Consider the following 8,254-nt stretch of genomic DNA (forward strand, 5'->3'; position numbering starts at 1 on the left):
CAAGAGCCTGTCCTCCACATGGCTCAGAATAAAAGGGAGAAAAAATAGAAAGAAAGAAAGAAAGAAAGAAAGAAAGAGGGTAAAATAAAATAAAGTAAGATAAAATAAAATAAAGTTATTAAAATAAAAAATATTATTAAAAAAAATTTTTTTAAGTAAAAAAAAAAAAAAAACAACAACAAAAAAAACCAAAACGGATGGACAGAACCCTAGGACAAATGGTTAAAGCAAAGCTATACAGACAAAATCTAACACGGAAGCATACACATACACACTCACAAAAAGAGGAAAAGGGGAGAAAATAATCTATCTTGCTCCCAAAGTCCACCACCTCAATTTGGGATGATTCGTTGTCTATTCAGGTATTCCACAGATGCAGGGTACATCAAGTTGACTGTGGAGATTTCATCCGCTTCTCCTGAGGCTGCTGGGAGAAATTTCCCTTTCTCTTCTTTGTTCGCACAGCTCCTGGGATTCAGCTTTGGATTTGGACCCGCCTCTGTGTGTAGTTCGCCTGAGGACGTCTGTTCTTCGCTCAGACTGGACAGGGTTAAAGGAGCAGCTGATTTGGTGTCTCTGGCTCACTCAGGCCCGGGGGGAGGGAGGGGTACAGATGCGGGCGAACCTGCGGCGGCAGAGGCTGGCGTGACGTTGCTCCAGCCTGAGGCGTGCCGTGCGTTCTCCCGGGGAAGTTGTCGCTGGATCACGGGACCCTGGCAGTGGCGGGCTGCACAGGCTCCCGGGAGGGGAGGTGGGGATAGTGACCTGTGCTCACACACAGGCTTCTTGGTAGCAGCAGCAGCAGCCTTGGCGTCTCATGCCCGTCTCTGGGGTCCGCGCTGATAGCCGCGGCTCACGCCCGTCTCTGGAGCTCCTTTAAGCAGCGCTCTTAATCCCCTCTCCTCACGCATCAGGAAACAAAGGGGCAAGTAAAAGTCTCTTGTCTCTTCGGCATATCCAGACTTTTCCCGGACTCCCTCCTGGCTACCTGTGGTGCGCTAACCCCTTCAGGCTGTGTTCACGCTGCCAACCCCAGTCCTCTCCCTGGGATCCGACCGAAGCCCGAGCCTCAGCTCCCAGCCCCCGCCCGCCCCGGCGGGTGAGCAGACAAGCCTCTCAGGCTGGTGAGTGCTGGTCGGCACCAATCCTCTGTGCGGGAATCTCTCCACTTTGCCCTCCGCACCCCTGTTGCTGTGCTCTCCTCCGTGGCTCTGAAGCTTCCCCCCTCCGCCACCCGCAGTCTCCGCCTGCGAAGGGGCTTCTAGTGTGTGGAAACCTTTCCTCCTTCACAGCTCCCTCCCACTGGTGCAGGTCCCGTCCCTATTCTTTTGTCTCTGTTTTTTCTTTTTTTCTTTTGCCCTACCCAGGTACGTGGGGAGTTTCTTGCCTTTGGGGAGGTCTGAAGTCTTCTGCCAGCGTTCAGTGGGTGTTCTATAGGAGCAGTTCCACGTGTAGATGTATTTCTGATGTATCTGTGGGGAGGAAGGTGATCTCAGCATCTTACTCTTCCGCCATCTTCTCAAAAATCTCCAATCTTTTGTTGATGGGCACTTGAGTTGCTTCTATGTCTTGGTTATTGTAAATACTGCTGCCATGAACATTGGGGTGCATGTGTCTTTTTGAATTAGAATTTTCATTTTTTCTGGATATATACCTAGGAGTTGAATTGCTGGATCGTTTGTAGTTCTATTTTTAGTTTTTAAGGAAACTCCACTCTTTTCTATAGTGGCTGCACCAATTTACATTCCCATCTACAGTGTACAATTCCCTTTTCTCCCCACCCTCTCTAGCATTTATTATTTATAGACTCTTTGATGATATCCATTATCTTTGGCCACTTCTTAAAAAGGCATCAGGTACTATATCCTTATGCTTCTTGGAGTAATGAGATTTCTCAGCCAATTTCCTGCACATAGGTGGTTGGGGCACAAGGATTGTTTTATGTCTCAAAATAAATGCTTTTTTATGTTTTTAGCGCAGGTTGATGACCTCTTTTAATAATATGACTCTGACAAAAACCTTACTCAATTTAACTTTCTTTCCAACTTGATTCCAGTCAGCTCCATGTGTCAACAGACATGCCCGTGGTAACTAGAAATAAATTTCCTCCCATACACTTAGCTTTCTCTCATCTTATGTCATTCAGAATATAATCAGGAGACAAAACCACACCATTAATTTAAACATATATATATATGTTGTTATGTAAGAAAAAGAGAGTTAAATACTGAAAGGGTAAAAGAGTGCTAGAACAACGAGTGTGGTGCACAAAAATAGGACTGTGCTGTAGTGATCAGATGGTGTCCTCCCCAGAGCATCTTACTTTCAATGAACTTATTCAGACAAATAATTGGTTATGGTTGCAGTGCTTTCTTTTTGTGTTGGCTGAGGTAAACTGGCCAGATCATGCCCACACAAGTTATATTTAAAGGATGGAAATTAATTGGAATTGCGTACAGAAGACTTTAATTATTCCAGGAAGTAAAAAGCACTGTATTTGGGTATTTAAACATATTCACTCTTGATAGTTTTTTGTTCTGTTTATTGGAAAGAAATATTGGTGATATTTCTAGAATAATGGCATGAGGAGCTTATCAAATCCTCTTCCTGAAAAGCAATGATAAAACTGGACAAAATTATCAAAAGCAACAATTCCAGGACTCTAAAAACTGACTATGGTATCAGTAAATTGAGAAGTGCTTATTGAAGTAAAACAAAAATAACAAAAAAAACCCTAGTAAACCTTGAGCAATAACAGTGGGAGTCTGTGGCATTATTGCCTGTGTCAGTTCTTACCACCACCCCCTTCCCTGGTTCCATGAGCAACAGTAGTTCTGCCAGGGTGGGGCAAGCTGTGAAAATCAGAAGTTTACTGCTGAAGAGGTCTGACTTGATTTGGAACAGAACTCTAGATACCCAATACCTTTGGTCATTGTCAGAAAGCAATTTTGGTGGAAACCAATGAGGAATGGCAACATTGCAGGTAGTATGAAGTCATGATGTTAGTTGAGGTTAACAGCAGACTGGCAGACTAACCAAAAATTTAACAGAAAAATCCCCAAAATGAGACCACTAGAGTGGGCCATAATAAACTCCCACATGTCCTTGGTGGTCTGGATGTGTGAACACATGTGTAAGGCTGCATACATGCTGGGAAAAAATTGGAGACAACCTTAGCTATCTACACATTCCTGGCTGAATGTAAGCTTATGTGCAGGCATGGGAGAGACAGGGTGGTGTCCAATAGAAAATAAAAGCTAGAAAGACTAGCAAAAGCTAGCAAACTTGAATTCTGAATACATTCTGCAACCCACATACAGATACATTGGGAAAGGATGGAAACCTTACTGATGGAAAGTGTTTTAGTGTAAACGTTTTCAGTTGACTGCTAAGCTATGCTGACACAGGGTTAACCCCTAAAAAGATAGGGTTACCTAAAAATAAGAATTTTAAAAATTAAAAATCTGAACAGAGACATCAGCAGGGAGACAGATATCATATAATTAATTTAGGTATATTTTTGAAAAGAAGAAACAGCCACAAATCTGAGAGGTAGGAGGAGGCATATCAGAATACAGAATTGCTGTAATATTTTTTCTAAAATGCTTAATTTTCAACAAAAAACATTAGGAGACAAGAAATTGAAACCCATAAAATAGAAACTGCATGGGCTCTAGATATTGGATTTAGCAGACGAAAACTTGAAAACATCTATTATAAATATGTCTAAAAAAAAGAGAAGGGAACCATGTTTAAAGAATTTAAGAAAAGTATGATGGTAATGACCCACTGAATAGAAAATATTAATAAAAGGATAGCAATTATTTTAAAAAAGAACCAAGTAGAAAGTCTGTAGTTGAAGGTTTCAAAAATGAAAATTTTTAAATTCACTAATTTCAACAGAAGATTCAAGATGACAGAAGGAAGAATAAATGAACTTAAAGATAGATTAATAGGAATTATCCAATCTAAAAATAGAAAGAGAAATAAATGAAGAAAAATGAACAGACTCTCAGAAAGTCATCAGACATATTAATATATGCATAATGGGAATCCCAGAAGGAAAGCAGAGGAAGAAATGGGTAAAAAAAATTTTAAGAAACAATAGCCAAAATTTTTTCAAATTTGATGAAAAATAATAATATAATAAAACCACAATGAGGCATCACCTCACACTGGTCAGAATGGCCATCATCAAAAAATCTACAAACAATAAATGCTGGAGAGGGTGTGGAGAAAAGGGAACCCTCTTGCACTGTTGGTGGGAATGTAAATTGATACAGCCACTATGGAAAACAGTATGGAGATTCCTTAAAAAACTAAAAATAGAACTACCACATGACCCAGCATTCCCACTACTGGGCACATACCCTAAGAAAACTGTAATTCAAAAAGAGACATGTACCACAATGTTCATTGTAGCACTATTTACAATAGCCAGGACATGGAAGCAACCTAATTGTCCATCGACAGGTGAATGCATAAAGAAGATGTGGCACATATACACAATGGAATATTACTCAGCTATAGAAAAGAAATGAAATTGAGTTATTTCTGAGAGGTGAACGGACCTAGAGTCTATCATACAGAGTGAAGTAAGTCAGAAAGAGAAAAACAAACATTGTATGCTAACACATATATATGGAATCCAAAAAAAAAAAAATGGTTCTGATGAACTTACGAGCAGGACAGGAATAATGACACAGACATAGAGAATGGACTTGAGGACATGGGGTGGGAAGGGTACACTGGGATGAAGTGAGAGAGTAGCACGGACATATATACACTACCAAATGTAAAATAGATAGCTAGTGGGAAGCAGCTGCATAGCACAGGGAGATCAGCTAGGTGCTTTGTGACCACCTAGAGGGGTGAGATAGGGAGAGTGAGAAGGAGGCACAAGAGGGAGGGGATATGGGGATATATGTATACATATAGCTGATTCAGTTTTTTATATAGCAGAAACTAACAAAACATTGTAAAGCAATTATACTCCAATAAAGATGTTAAAAAATTTAATCTAAAATTCAAGAGACCCAACATACACCAAGTAGGATCAAAGAAATCTGTATCTGGACATATCAAATCAAAGATAAAGACCAAGAGAGAATCTTGAAAGCAGCAGGAGAAAAAAGACTTATCTTACATAAAGGAACAACATTCCAATTAATAACTGGCTTCTCATTAGAAAAAAAAAAAAAATGGAGGACAGTTAGATAAAATACTCAAAGTGCTAAAAGGAAAAATCTGTCAACCAAGAATTCCATACCCAGTCAAACTATCCTTCAAAATGAAGTTGAAATAAGGGTATTTTCAGATTAACAAAGACTGAGATAATTCATTGCTAGCAATCTTGCCTTATAAGAAATACTAAAGAAAGTCTTTCCATATGAAAGAAAAGGATATAGGATGTTAAATCAAATTTACAGGAGGAAATAAAGAGCAAGGAAATGGTAAATATAAGGGTAACTGTAAAAGACTGCATAAATATATTTCCCTATCCTCTACTAACTGAATTAAAAAGGTTAAAGAATGTGTAAAGTTTAAATTAAAATATTGTATTGATGATATATCATAGAGATGTAATAAAAATGACAATAACAGCACAAAGGAGGGAAAGTTAATGGAACTATATTGGATGAGTTTCTCTATTACCAAACTTAATAATCTAAAGTAGATTCGGGTAAATTAAGATGCACAGTGTAATGATTATAGCAACTATGATGGTTAATCTTTGTGTCAATTTTACTGCACTACAGGGTGCCCAGATTAAACATTATTTCTGGGTGTGTCTGTGAGGGTGTTTCTGGATGAACTCAGCATTTGAATCGGTGGACTCAGTAGACTGCCCTCCCCAGAGTGGGTGAGCATCATCCAACCTGTTGAGGGCCTGAATAGAACAAAAGGCAGAAGAAGGAAGAATTTGCCTTTTTTTCTTTCTTATTTGCCTGGTTGAGTTGGGACATTGGTCTTCTTCTGCCCCTAGACTGGGATTTACACCATTGCCTCCCCTGGTTCTTAGACCTTCAGACTCAGGCTGAAATTATACCACCGGTTTTCCTGGGTCTCCAGCTTGCAGATGGCAGATCATGGGACTTCTCAGTCTCCATAATCATGTGAGTCAACCCCTCATAATAAAAATCAATCTCTCTCTCTCCCTCTTCTCTCCCTCTCTCCTGATTCCTATTGGTTCGGTTTCTCTGGAGAACCCCAACTAATACAGCAACCACTATGTAAGTAACTAAAAATACAGCTACAAAATCAACAAAGGAATTAGTAGGGCACAATAAAAAAATGTATATAGTGGAAAAGAAAGAAGTAGAGAAGTGAAAGTGTTACCGACCAGGGTTCTTGCCCTCCTTAATCAATAGAAAATGATAAGAGGCCAGACAAGAAATTCAAGCAAGGCTTTATTGGAGCCCCTGCTGCAGCAAGGGGGGAGCCAGAACAAACAACAGTTTCCCTTGTTAACCTGCTCCCTGAGGGGGGGGCAAGCTGGTTCCTTATATGGGGGTGAGGGTAAGGGTGTATCCAGGGGTTGGGCCAGAGGGGTGGCTTAGGTGGTTTGCCCACCCCTTTGTGATGTTGTGTGCAGGGGGCATGCACAGTACCCTGTTTTTGCTCCCAACCCCCTGTTTTTTCTCCTGGCTCTTCAGAAGTGGCATTTGGGCTTTTTTTGGTCTTTTTGTATTTTTTGTCCATAATTTGTCCCAACTGAGCATGCACGCAGTTATTTTTAGTCCCTTATCGTTTCTTTGTATTTTTTGGCTTGAGGAAATGTTTGTCCAGATGCAAACTCTGCAGCACTGCTGCAAAGAGTCCCAGGTCCCAGCCTGTCTCATTCCCCCTGAGAGACTCTACACCCTTATTCTTAAGGGGTGAGGGGCCAAAGGTCTCTTCTTTTGAAACTTCTTCCTGCTGGACAGGGTCTGCAGACCCTAGCCTACCCTAGAGGTATAGAAATCCCTTGCTGACTGTTCCAAGGACCTGTAGGGAGCTGGGCCACTCTCCACTGGAATGGGCTGAATTCCCTGAGCCCTCATGAGTCTTACTTCAAACTGTTAGAGCCTAGAAGACACAAACTTAACCAAAAAGTTAAACAGACAAGGGCTAGAAAGAACAACAATAGCCACTAAAGGGTCTGGAAAGGGAAGGAACCAGTTTAACTTTGGGAGGGCTTCTTTCTTTCTTCTTCTTCTTTTTTAACTGTTGACCAGACAGTGGAGGCAATATCGCCCCTGTTGAAATTGTGAAGCCACTCTGCCTGGGTGTATATTTCCTTAATATTAACTGTTACCTGTCCTGTTACATTGATCCATGTGTAACAGGAAGTATTAGTTAACCAAGTGCAGCAGGAAGTATTAGTTATCGCACAAGCTCCATCTTGTTCTGGAAGACAAAAGCCAGACAATTGTCAAGAACTGCATCAGCCAAGGAAAAAAGAGAGGTTCCAAGTCTTGTTAAGGCTTCAAATAGGAGTCCAACCCACTACGTCATTTTACTTATCTGTCGATGGTGCCTATCTTTTGAATAGGTATCTCAGATTTTCCACTGACTCAGAGGTGTATTGTTCTTCGGTTGTGACCTGTGGGGTTTCTGGAGGTAAAACTTTAGTCTGGACAAATATACGCAACTAGATATATATCCCTTGAAGTTTGACAGCAGTAGGGGTGGCTAAAATTACTTTATAAGGGCCCTTTCATCTTGGCAATTGTTGGTCTTTGGGGCATCCCCCTTTCCATGTTTTAAGAAGAACTTAGTCCCCAGGGTTTATTTGTGAAGGAACTGCTCCTTCCTCTGTATCTTTAGTGGGAGCTGACGGTGCCTTGTGAGCATAATCCTGGATTGCCTTCAGAACTTGTTCTAGATTAATAATATATCTCAGGGTCAGGTTCACTTCCTCATCTGATAGAACATCAGTAGTAAGAAAAGGCCTCCCATAGGTCATTTCAAATGGGCTAAGCCTCAGACCACTCCTGGGGGCTACACAGACCCTGAAGAGTACAATAGGAAGCAAGTTGGTCCAGGGTTCATGAGTTTCTTGGCAGACCTTTGCTAAGGTTTTCTTTATTTTTTAAAAAATATTTATTTATTTACTTATTTGTTTCTTTATTTATTTGGCTGTGCTGGGTCTTAGTTGCTGCCTATGGGATCTTTGCTGTGGCATGCAGGATCTTTAGTTTTGCGGCATGCGGGAATCTCTTAGATGTGGCATGCGGGATCTAGTTCCCCAACCAGGGATTGAACCCAGGCC

This window comes from Balaenoptera borealis (genome assembly GCF_965194805.1).
Source record: "Balaenoptera borealis genome assembly, chromosome: 8".
Classification (NCBI taxonomy): Eukaryota; Metazoa; Chordata; class Mammalia; order Artiodactyla; family Balaenopteridae; genus Balaenoptera; species Balaenoptera borealis.